The sequence below is a fragment of the Protopterus annectens genome, chromosome 5.part0 (assembly GCF_019279795.1).
Source record: "Protopterus annectens isolate FY-2018-M chromosome 5.part0, PAN1.0, whole genome shotgun sequence".
Classification (NCBI taxonomy): domain Eukaryota; kingdom Metazoa; phylum Chordata; order Ceratodontiformes; family Protopteridae; genus Protopterus; species Protopterus annectens.
Genome location: NC_056735.1, coordinates 1,259,859,321 through 1,259,872,773, shown reverse-complemented (window position 1 = coordinate 1,259,872,773; position 13,453 = coordinate 1,259,859,321).

The following is a 13,453-nucleotide window of genomic DNA, read 5'->3' as shown; positions in this document are numbered from 1 at the left end:
TGAGAAGTATACTAATTGGTTCTCTGATGAAACAACTACCAACTTACATTAAAGCATGTACTAGTTTAGATATTTTAAGAACAGCCTGAACACTTATTATGGAACAAGTGTTTTGGTATTTTGGCAAGTTAGAAGGGCATTAATGCCCGTGCTTGAAATATTTGTATGTATGTATGTATGTATGTATTCTGTTTTTCAGCTATACTTGTGTTATATGAGTTGTGTAGATGACTATCAGTATTGTATAAAGTCCATCCCAGGACAGAAAAGACACTTTTAATTACAGAAACATAATTATCAGGATACCCCCAGTCACACGTGTCATTCATATGATATCAGCTGCTATACATAGTTATTGTTATGTATAATTATCTTTATATCATTCATTTTTATATAAAGTTAAGTGGAACAGCTTTAATAAAATTTGGAGTGTGTTGGATTAGAACCCTGACTTATCTGTATTGTGGCCCTGAATTTATACGTTGCCACAAAGAAAGCCAGGCAGAAAGTGCATGTTTTACACTCATTACTATCCAGAGTGCTGAATGTCTCTTACCATGTTTATGAGTAAGTAGGCAGAGCAAGTAACAACGTATCTTTTTTGCAAGTTGCAATGATCTTTTTTTCTGCAGACGGTGTGGATCTGCAGGTGTTTTGCATGAGTGCTGACCTCAGCACAACACCGCTTGGTGTATTTGGGCGAAGGAAGGCAAAAGAAATAACAATGTGTGTTTTTTGCAAGTTACAATGTATCTTTTTTGGCTGCAGCCGTAAAGCGTATTTGCACACAGGTGAGCAAAACACAAACAATACAGGCAATGGCAAAACTAATATTCATTTGTAAAAATAATTCTTAATATCATTTATGCTCAAAAAAATAATGTGAGACTTGATCCATGGTCTAACTATCTTATGTCTTGTGTGTCGCAACATATTTACAAGGTGTGCAGATCGTTATGTCACAGCTGTAATTTATGCCATGCCATGCAAGCTGAGATTAAATTTTAAATACTAACGCGTTTCACCTTGTGTGTGTGCTAAGCCACCCGCCACACAAATATTAATATTAAAAAAAACATTTTAACACTTTACATAATTGTAAACAACTGTCTGCAGTGGTGGTGCTGCGGTAACGTTGTCACCTCACAGTAAGACATCCTGTCCAATTCTCAGCTAGAGCGTCTTCTGTGTGGAGACATGCATGAATGGGTGTACCTTCGTTGAAGGTTGTGCATCAGGGCTGGCAACTCGGCACGTAAAAATCTACTGCCAATCATTAGCGGACTGGAGTTCCGCTGTGGTGGCCCCTAACTGGGAAAAGCCGAAAGACACAAAAACAACATAATTTTACACAACTCTGGATTTGAACTATCATAATAATGAAACTACAAAACACTGGACACAGCTTTGCAGCAGGAAAGTAAAACAGGTGCATACAAGCAATTCCTATTTCCTCTACAGTATTAACAGGACATACACTTGTACATTTTCAGTTGGTTGTACATGTGTAGTATACATATTCAGTACAATGAGCGATCACAAAACCATTTATGAATACCTTTGCTCAGATGCAGTTCTATCTTTTCTTTGTGTTGTGTTTATTCTTCTTTTATCTCTGCTGTACTGTCAGACGTGCATTATATAATGCATTTAACTGTATGATAAAAAGTACATGACAGTGAAAAACATTTATCAGCACAGGAAGTTTGTCTACTATTGAACAAAAATGATAAATGTGTGCTTAGTTCCATTTAAAACCTTGCTAAAGTTACTTTGCCACTTTGTAAGTATATCCTGAGTGACACACCCACTGCATGGAAGGTAGTCTGAATTTCTGTTCCTTCTCTCTTCCAATAATCATTGACAGTTGGATTCCATAAGTAATGTATTGTGTAGTAGAGCCCACGCTATGTTTTCATTTGCTACACAAAGTCAGAGGTTTGGTATTCAGCAAATCTAATGAGTTCACACATCATTTTCATCTTCACTATGTTGAGGCTTGAATCTACACTATAAAAAGGTAATTATGTAGGTAGAGAACTTGAGGGTGTGGAGACTTGTGTATTTGGACAAAACATAAGATTGCTATTTCTTTTGATTTATCTACAGAAAAGGCTTCTAATTTTTTAAGGCATGCTTGTATTTTTCATTCTCGATTTTTTAACACATTACAAAGCAATTTATATATCCAGTAGAAAATTAAACTTTTATCTGTATGCACTTATAGTTCATTGTTGGCACAGACATTTTTGGTAGGCATTTACACTTCTGACAAAGTTACTAACTTACATCAGAAAGTGCCATTATTAAAATTGTTATTTTACAGCCTTCTATGTAATTGTAGAGAACATTAATGTGCATGCCACTGACACGGGTGTTATGCCTCTGAGATGGCCTACAGACACCTCCAGGGGAGTGGTGGGTGTAGTGAGAGATGACTGATAATCATAAATTGAGTTTTCTGTTGTAAATGCATACCCATTGTGATAATTGAGTTGAAAGCATATATACACATTTAATTATGTGGTGTTCCTTGGTTAGTACAAACCTTCATTTGTTTGTTGTTTTGGGGGTGAGGGAGCCTCCTACCATTTGTGTGTTGTCATAATGAAAGTGCATTTCAAGTGTTTTTCTCTTGAAAATGTGAAGGCATCCTGATATTTCAGTAGGAATATTTCAGTAGGAGACAATAGTACTAAAGTGATATTCCTTAGTTTGGACAAGCACTGGTTTGTGTGTGAGGGTGAGATGAGACAACCACATAACCTGCAGTTTTAATAACTAAAATGTATGTTTCCAGTGCTTAATGTTGACAAATATGTACATAAGCAAAACTTACTTGCAGCCAGGCATACAAATTCATGTAAACCTCCTTTCAGTAACTCAGAAAATGATGTGATAGTCCAGTCATTAAGGTGCCATGGTGCCTTTCTGCTTGAAAGAGCACATGTGGATATGGCTGGCAGAGGGCATATTTGGAACCAGTTAGTGAATGATGTCAATGTTTTGGGGGTCACAGCAGGATTCATGATCAGGTGCATCATCAGACCACTGATATGATTTCATCAGCCCAGAGGTGAGCAGCTGCAGGTGCCCATGAACAACTAACTATGGGACAGTGTTGCTAATGAGCCCCCACTGACACCAAATGAAGAGATCCTGTCTACTGTCAGAGATCCAGACAGCTCACTGGAAACTGCACACCAACATGTGCATGATGTCAGTGCTGAGGTATCTGGAAAGGCAACTGTGTCCCAGGAGGAGTTTCCATGTAATCCTACATACAGTAAGTTCTAAATTTGCTTGTATAGTAAAATGTGCAATTTGAGTAATACTACCTGGGGGGGGGGGGTTACTGTACCTATCAATAACTTAATAGATGTATACAATACAGATTTTCATTACACATATGTTGTGGGTGAATGTGTCAGCCAAGTTTCAGTTGAAACTATTCTTACTGGACAAGAAGAAAATTGTTTATTCACTGTCCCCCTGTGTTATTCCCATTGTGACATTTATTCTGCATCTTTCCTTTCTTCTTTTCTTCCAGGACTATCCTCCCTACAAAGTGTGGAGTTATTTGCACATGGTAAGCAAAAATATTTTTTTTTGGTTATTGATGACCATTCATCAGATATCTACATTTATCTGTATGTGTGGTAAAATGACTGTCTGTATTACTGTACCATGTGTACCATCTGTAACAGTGGGACCAGTCTTTGTTTGTTGTCATATAAATTGTTTTACATATTTAATATAGTATTAATTTAATTCCTTTCTCTATTGTTTATTATCACAGGTGATCCTGATAGTGTAAGTGTAGGACTATTACCACCTGAAGTCAGAGTAAGGGTAGCCTCTGATGATGATGGTGGCAAAACAGAGGAACTGCTGGGGGCTGCAGAGGGTGAATCTGACACTGAGGTTGACATTCAGCAGCCATCTCCTGGATTTCTGTCAGACAGACAGCATGCCCATGCATAGAAAGTCCACTGAGCACTCAGATATTGGACAGGTGGAGGGTGAGACACTTGATCAGGGTAGTGTGGATACTGCAGCTTTAGTGCAAGTTGGCTCTGGCCCTAGTCAAAGTGTGGGTAAGGAGCCACACAGGAAGGTTGTTAGGGATGCTCAGGGGAGACCTGCTGTCCACCCCCCACCTGATCCTGTTGTGTCATTATGTGCCACTTGATATATGTTTAGGCCATCACGGAGGCACTGGCATGTTCTACTAGGGCTCCTGAGGATATGCTTAGGGTTGTAGTTGTAGCACAGGCTGATGTGCATGACTGCCACCTCCATGTGGCCAGTTCAGTGGATCAGATGAACAACACAATGGAATGGGCAGTGTCTGCAACAGAATGTCTGCAGGGAAGAAGACAACATCCACATGGACGTAGGTCAGCATCATTTGCTGTTAGCCAATGTGGCCATGCCCAATCACGATCCCATAGTCGCAATACTTCTGCTACACCATTAGTGGTTGAGAAGTCTATACCCAGATGTGGTAGGCCATGGGGCCATGGTCCTGGGTGTATTCATGAGGATAGTCCATCCAGCAGACATCAGTCATATTCGAGTAGCACCAGCACATCTGACCATGAGCATGAATGTGCCAGAGCAACTCCTGGGAGAGCCAGTTCTCACAATTGAGGGTGATGATAATGAACTGTTAACCCTACCATGCACAGCTCACATGTGTCTGACATGCCAGGATGTAAAACTAGCAAAGAGCTTGGCTGTGTTCTTCTAGACACTCACACACGTTTCACCTCAAGTCCCCATACAGACACACAAACAATATGCAGGTGTGCTCTGAGCTACTGCACAACAGCACCAAGTATACTGAACCAACTGATATTGGCTGACATGTTTGGTGCAAACTTTACCCCCCTTCACCCTCTAAAGGGCCCATCCCAATACCCAAGGAATGCCAAATCCCTAACATCATGCCTGCACAGGTAGAAATCGCACTACCAAAGCCAAGAATATAGCTTCCATGGGACCTGATAATATACCTGGCTGTGTTCTACATGAATTACAAAGGAAACTGACACCACACCTGAATACCCCATTCAGCCACAGCCTCACTTCAGGCTTTGTTCCCACCAAATGGTGCACTGCTCCAGTCATTCCACTCCACAAAGGGGGAGCGACTATGGACCCTGGTAACTACCACCCCATCAGCCTGACAAGCGTGATCTGTAAGGCTATGGAGCACATCATTATGGACCTTATAAATAGGGATATAGCGAACCTCCAAACTCTGGACCCCATGCAGTTTGGGTTTGTGAAGGGCAGATCATGTCTGTTCAACCTGATAGACTTCTTCGAATCTGTCACCGGAGCGGTGGATGAAGGCAAGGTAGTCCACACAGCCTACCTCGATCTAGCTAAGGCATTCAACACCATTCCCCACTCAGGAATCATTGATAGACTCACTAACCTAGGCATTAATCCCCTACATCATAAGATGGGTTGCCAACTGGCTCACTGACACAACCCACATGGTGAAAGTAGCGGACTATAAATCTGACTACTGGGCAGTTACAAGTTGAATCCCACAGGGATTGGTTCTGGGTCCTCTCCTGTTTGGCATCTACTACTCTGAAGTTCAATCCAGCTCAAAGGGACTCTGGTTAACCAAATTTGTGGATGACTGCAAACTGGGAGCTGTTATTGATTCTCAAGTTGATGTAGACATCCTACAAAAAGGCCTCACAGAGATCAACGACTGGTGCCAGAACCATGGCCTTAAGCTCAATGCTAAAAAGTGCATCATTATTCTCTTTGGGAAAAACACAGTGCCCATGAACTATCACATCAATGGTAGTCCACATAACTCTGAAGGTGTGATAAGAGATCTAGGGACGCAGGTAGATAGCAACCTCTCCTTTGACAACCATGTTGCCACTGTCATTAGAAAGACCTTCTACATGGCACACCTCATTACAAAAGGTTTCTCATCCAGGAAGAAAGAAGTCATAATCTCTCTCTACTCATCCCTCATTAGACCCATTATAGAGTACAGTGCCCCATTTGGCATGTACCTCACTAGACATCTACATCAACTGGAGAGGCCACAAAATGTCCTCACAGAGAGGCTCTTAGGACTCAAACACATGACCTATACAGAAAGACTCAAAAAACTCCAGTTTTACTCCATCTCATATCACCTACTTAGTGGCGATCTCTGCTTGACATACAAAGCCATGTCAGACCCAGTGTTGCTAGACATGCTTCATCTGAAAAAGTCTCAATCCCTCCACGCCACATGCTCCAAAGACATCAACCTCATCACCACAATAAATAGAACCTGCTGGATGGACAGGTTCCTAACCTAGAGACTTCACATACTCTGGAATAAACTCCCCATTCATATCAAGCAGAGCACCTCACTAGCCCTCTTAAAGAAAAATCTTGACGAGTGGATGCGTAATAAGAAATTCAAACCTGGGGATCACTTCAACAGCCTTGCTCGATAGGGGCAACAAGGAACTAACATCCGGCAGCAGAATGACAAGGAATATTCTTGGGCTAGCCTTGTACTGGCTCCAGGGCCTTTAGACTAGTACTCACCTATGAACCTATGAACACACGTAACAGGCACAAGGGTCATTTGTGAGGCATGCAGCTCATTCTGTCTCATTGCCCATTTGATAATCTATATAAATTTCTGCCTGCCTGTCTTTCCTACTCACACACACTCAATTACTTTTTCAGTCAGCCTTAATCTCCTGCCCCCACAAACAGCACCCTGTGCAAATAATGACAACTGTACCATATCCTTGATTCTATCTTTTGGATTCGGGATACACTAGTCTTTTGTCTGATGCACAAGATGCATAGCTGACTGAGTGCTTATTATATATTTATTAGTGATGCTCTTTTGAAAATTGTGTTGTTTTCTTACAGGTTTTTGTATTGTGTGTATCTTTGATGCTTGAGGCCTATTAGCTGATAAGGAGCAGGAGTCTATTGACATAGGTAAGTCCTGTCACGTATTGATGTCATTGCAGGAAAACTCACACACCTTCTACTTAGGTACATTAGGAAGTAACAGTATGCAAGGATCTGCTATTCATTTGTGTTCGTACCTATTTATTTTCTTGTTCCAGGTTCAGCACTTACCTTGATAGTCTGATGGTTACAAGTGTGTTAATTCAGGGCAGACTCTGTGTGGTGCTAGCAGCACACACCCATTACACAGGTAAGTAAAGGTTGTGTGAATTGCACTGCATTGGTTTTACTGTATGCATGTGCATAGGATAAAAGTTATATCTCTTAGGTGGTCAGCATGTGTGCTCACCATTGCCTCTTGGTCAGGTTGAGGGCACATTATGGATGCCAACAGTGGATATAAAAAGTGTACACACCCCTGTTAAAATGCCAGGTGTTTGTGATATAAAAAAATGAGACCACAATAAATCATTTCAAAACTTTTCCCACCTTTAATGTGACCTATAACCTGTACAATTCAATTGAAAAACAAATCTGTTAGGGGAAAAATATAAAAAATAAAAAAACTTACAATAAGCGGGGTTCATAAGTGTGCACACCCTTAAACTAATACTTTGTTGAAGCACCTTTTGCTTTAATTACAGCATCCAGTCTTCTTGGGTACACACCTGCTATCAATTAAACAGACTGATTAACCCCAAATAAAGTTCAGCTGTCCTAGTACGATTTTCCTGACATTTACTCAGTTGCCTGCTACAGCAAAAGCCATGGTTCACAGAGAGCTTACAAAGCATCAAAGGGATCTCATTGTTGAAAGGTATCAGTCAGGAGATGGGTACAAATAAATTTCCACGGCATTGGCTATACCATGGACCACAGTGAAGACAGTCACCAAAAAGTGGAGAAAATATGGGACAACAGTGATGTTGCAAAGAACTGGATGTCCTTCCAAAACTGATGAAAAGACAAGATGAAAACTGATCAGGGAGGCTGCCAAGAGACAGCAACACTGAAGGAGCTGCAGGAATTTCTGGCAAGTACTGGTTGTGTACTGCATGTGACAACAATTTCCCGTATTCTCCATATGTCTGCCCTATGGGGTATGGTTGCAAGGCAGGAGCCTTTTATTACACAGAAAAACATCCAGGGCCAGCTAAAATTTGCAAAACAATACATCAGGTCTCCCAAAAACATGTTGGAAAATGTATTATGGTCTGATGAGACCAAGGTTAAACTTTTTGGCCACAATTCCAAAAGGTATGTTTGGCACAAAAACAACACTTCGCATCACCAAAAGAACACTATCCCCACGGTTATGCATGGTGGTGACAGTATCATGCTTTGGGGTTTCTTTTCTTCAGCTGGAACTGGTGCTTTAGTCAAGGTGGAGGGAATTATGAACAATTCCAAACACCAGTCACTTTTGGCCCAAAACCTTCAGGCATCTGCTGGAAAGCTGAAGATGAAGAGGAATTTCACCTTTCAACGTGACAATGAGCCCAAACATACATCCAAATCAACAAGAGGATGGGTTCACCAGAAGAAAATTAAAGTTTTAGAATGGCCCAGCCAGCGCCCAGACCTGAATCCAATAGAAAATCTGTGGGGTGACCTGAAGAGGGCTGTGCACAAGAGATGACCTCACAATCTGACAGATTTGGAGATTTGGAGCACTTTTGCAAGGAAGAGTGGGCAAATATTGCCAAGTCAAGACGTGCCATGCTGATAAGACTCCTACCCAAAAAGACTGAATGCTGTCATTAAATCAAAAGGTGCTTCAACAAAGTATTAGTTTAAGGGTGTGCACACTTATGCAACCAGCATATACTTATTGTATGTTTTTTATTTTTTTATATTTTTCCCCTAACAGATTTGTTTGTTTTCAATTGAATTATACAGGTTATAGGTCACATTAAAGGTGGGAAAAGTTTTGAAATGATTTACTGTGGTTTCATTTTTTTATATCACAAAAGCCTGGCATTTTAACAGGGGTGTGTATACTTTTTATATCCACTGTATATCTACTTACACCCACAGCGGCTGGTGGTTCCTCCTCTAAGTCCTCACCTGTGTGTGGTTATGTTGTCTTTGCCAGCTGGGGTGGGATGTGTGCCCCTTCCCCTTGGTATTCCTGTTGCAGTTGTTTTATCAGGAAAATATTGTGAAGGATAGCACAATCAGTGAAAATTCCAGCACAAGTACTTTCATTGTACTGCAGGGCTCCCCTGATGTACTGGAACCATGACTTCTGAAACCCAAACACATGCTCTATGATATTTCTTGCTTGAGCGTGTGCCTTATTATAGTGTTCCATGATTGTTTTGTGTGTGTGTGTGTGTGTGTGTGTGTGTGTGTGTGTGTGTGTGTGTGTGTGTGTGTGTGTGTGTGTGTGTGTGTGTGTGTGTGTGTGTGTGTGTGTGTGTGTGTGTGTGTGTGTGTGTGTGTGTGTGTGTGTGTGTGTGTGTGTGTGTGTGCGTGTGTGAGTGAGTGTGTGTGTGTGTGTGTGTGTGTGTGTGTGTGTGTGTGTGTGTGTGTGTGTGTGTGTGTGTGTGTATGTGTGTGTGTGTTTGTGCATCTCTGATGGGTGTCATCAGCCATGGTTTGAGTATATACTGTGCATCACCTAATAAATGAACTTGTAGGATATCCCCCCACCCCCCGAAAAACTCTGGTAGAACTGAGAGTTGTGCCAGAAATAAGAGTGGTAGTAAATGCCAGGATTGCCAGCACACATATTCAGGATGATTACCTTACACACCACCTGGCAGTTAGTAGCGAGGAAGCCCTTTCTGTGTATGTACACTCTTCCCTGTTCAGTGGATAGTGCTTTGATCTCAATGTGAGTTACAGTACATGGCACCCAGGTCTTCAGGAAAGTGTGCAACAGGGTAGAAATCCTACAAAGTTGTAGCTCTGTCCTCTGGGGTATGGAGAAAATGTGTGTAGTCACCATCATGCTGTAACATATTATTCTGGAACTTATGTAGGGTGCTGGATGCTGAACACTGTAACACCCGCAGCATGTCCCCTGTTGCTCTTGGGAAGGTTCTTGTAGCTAATATTCTAAGTGCTACATATGCCTTAGTTTCCACAGGTATTGGTTTGTCTCGGTTTGCCCTTGATCTTAGTTGAGGACGACAGAGGTTGCAGAGTTCCTATAATGTGTCTCTATCTACCCTGCAGAGCTCTACAATTTCCACCTCATGCAGACCTTAAAAAGTAAAACAGGGTCTAAACAGCCCTCTCCTTCTTGGCCAAGGTCGATTAGCAGCACTAGCAGCAGCATAGACTTGGGCCTGTTGCACGCATACTTGCAGAACAACAGCAGCAGCCACAACATTCTTTCCACGTGGAGAGGTTTCTGTGGCTGTATTCTGATAGGTTTTAAAATCTGAGGCCAAAACCTGCACTGAGTGTACACAATTGCTTTATAGCTTGTTGAGTAGCTCCTTCATCTTGGATTGGTTGTTTATTATACAGTTCACCTGCTTATGCTGTAATTAGCATACCATAATTTTTACTGGGTTTGCATGGCTCCACATACCATGTACAGCCACTTCCTGAATAAAAGCCATGTAGGGCTTATTGAATTCAGCCCATGAAGTATATAATCACAGAAGTCATTTATATGAACATAAGCAGCTTACCTGATCTACACCCAATCAGTTTGTTCTTGTGATGGTCAAGTTGTGTCTTCTGAGCTAAGTAAGCTTATTTGAAAAGGTTAAAGAGTATGTGGACAGTGGTCACTTCATGCTTATTAAAATGGGCAAAGCTTTTGACATTATCTTCTATGCTTGCATTATTGAAAATTTAGACAAATATAGTGTAAACCCCTACATTGTACACTGGATTGCAAATTGGCTATCCAGCAGATCCCAAGTTGAGGAAATTGCTAGTATCCTGTCTGAACATAAAATTGTAACTTCTGGGGTTGCACAGAGATCAGTGTGGGGTCTTATTCTGCTTGGTTTTCCTTTTATAGATAGTCAAGCCAATAATCTAGAGGTATAGCTGATCAAGTTAGTGGCTGGACACTGTTATCTACTCATTTACTAAACCTAAACAGCTCTAGCAGGTTCTGGTAGAGTCTAAAGCTAAATGGAAATAAGTGCTACTTAGTACCACAATGTTGTAAATGGTGCTCTCCTTCAGACAGACAGACAGCCATGGTCATAATACACCAGAGTATGTTTGTGAGCAACACTCTCTCATTTGATCATCATGTTTCCACTATAGTCAGGAACTTTTTCTATCTAGCATAGATAATTTCAAAAGAATTTCTCCATGTTCCAAATAAGTCATTCTACTGCCATACTGTCCTCTTAAGAGACCCATAATTGAATATAATGCCCCCCTCTGTTATGTTCAAATCCAAGCACATTGCTCAACTGGAAAGATCCCATTGATTTATAACCAACTAGGCTACTGGCTGGTCCTAGGTGTCCTGCATGCAGATTATCTAGCTATGAAAGACCCAGACCTACTGATCTCCTATTGTTTCACAAAACCTTTGGCTCTATAGTCAGCTGCACTAAGGTCTTACACCCACACCAATAAATAAACAAGATTCATTACAGGAAAGTGCTCCTAACATAATGTATTTCCAGCCTAGGGAGTAAGTTACCATTACAGTTGAAAATGTACTGCTTTGGCTTCTTTTAATGCTAGTCTTGATGGCTGGATTGGTCACCACAGATTTACAGCAGGGTTGTCATGTACAGTACTGCTTGATTTAGGAGATGAGCACTACCAAGTGCTCAGAAAGGGGGACAATAACTTTTAAGTGAGTCGAACTAAAGGTGAATATGGCTATGCATCTGTCAGTCTGATCTGCAGAAATGCATATTTAGCTAACAAAGTGAAGCTGTGTCCCACCCCACTAAGTAATACTGTAGAGAAGTTCATGCCCACTTAAGAAGACGATCATGGCAGAGTGCCTTCCTATTTAAGAAGCAGACTGGGGGGTTTTAACCACTTAGTTTCTGAGATAACAAAGTTCCCAATGATGCACCATTGGAGCACCATTGTGTACTATAAACATTTTGTAAATTCATGAGCAATAGGATATGCTGAATATAAGGTCAGTTTTAATTGCTTAACAGACTCATCTATTGCTACTGTTCACAATATCTGGATAGGCACATTGCCATTTGTAAGGTCAGTCAGAGGACAGGCTATGGTAGAAAATATCTATAGCAGTCTGTAAGTTTTATGGAAACTTTCACTTTTTCATGTGATGCTGGCTACATGCCAGCATTTTCAGCTTCTGTTTAGTCATCTGTGGTCTGATTATCCCTCTCCCAATCACAGACCCTAAGGATCTCTTTTACCTAGCTTGGGTTCTGGCATACAAAGTTTTTTTTTTGGTAACAGTAATTTTAAATCCTGCCTATTCCTGTGAGTTCAGCACATTTGGATAAATGGCACTCTTAATACTCCGAATAATCTACTATCTTATCAAGGTTATCTACCAATTACTGTTATCCATGAGCCTTTTAAAAGATGTCCATGAAGCCCAATGAGTAAAACAGTTTATCAACAAATATCTTAAGAGGTGGAAAATGCTGTTTTTATCTTTTACATCAGGGCTGAGACAAATTTGCTACTACTCCCTGGTTAAATCATGGGTGGACAGAAGGCTTGGTTTGCCTATCCTATATATACTGGAGTCATCCACTGTGTCAGGATAAATATTAAATCTGGATATGTAATTCAGTTTTCAGAAAACATTGAAGAATTGTACGGAGCTGTCTGGCTTAGGGTGTTCAATAAAATCAGGCTGTTCCATTCACATAGGGGCTCTTCAGTAACTCCTAGTTTTAACATTTTTTCACTTCTTCACTGATTGCTTTTCTCTGGGGAGTCTGCCATCCTACACAGTTTTAATCTTTTATCCTGGCAGTTTCACAGTGATGCTCATTAAATCTGTTCTGCCACTCAGAAGAAAATCTCTGTATCTCTTGGTAAAGGCTTTTTACTTTTTGCTTTTGGATCTTTAGAAAATTTTCATCTACTTGAACTGCAGACAGAATTCCATGGTATCCTACTGGTATTTATGTCAGCTTTGAAGATGGCTAGAGGAACTTTACCTTGCCTCCATGATTTTTAAACATTTGTGTGATTTATTTGCTCTGTTTTTTTTCTTTCCAGTTTATCTTATACCACAGTTAACTTTTTTTCATTTTCTCTGCCTACCTCCTCAAAAGCTCCTTGTCATCTTGCTAAGAAATTACTTCACGGAGAGGAAACTAATGCTTTCACTTTGTCCTCTGTTTCAGACTAAAAGTCTAACATTTTTATTGTGCACCCTTTTTTGCATATCTTATGCCATTGTTCCTTAACTATTATCATACTGGTTTTATGACCTATCTTGCAAGTCAGCAAACACTTTTAAATGTGTTTTCCTGCTCCCACATCTCTATTACTATGTTCAGCAAGCCTCAATGATGTTTTCCATATACAACAAAACAAGGCAGGCAAGGCAAGGTGA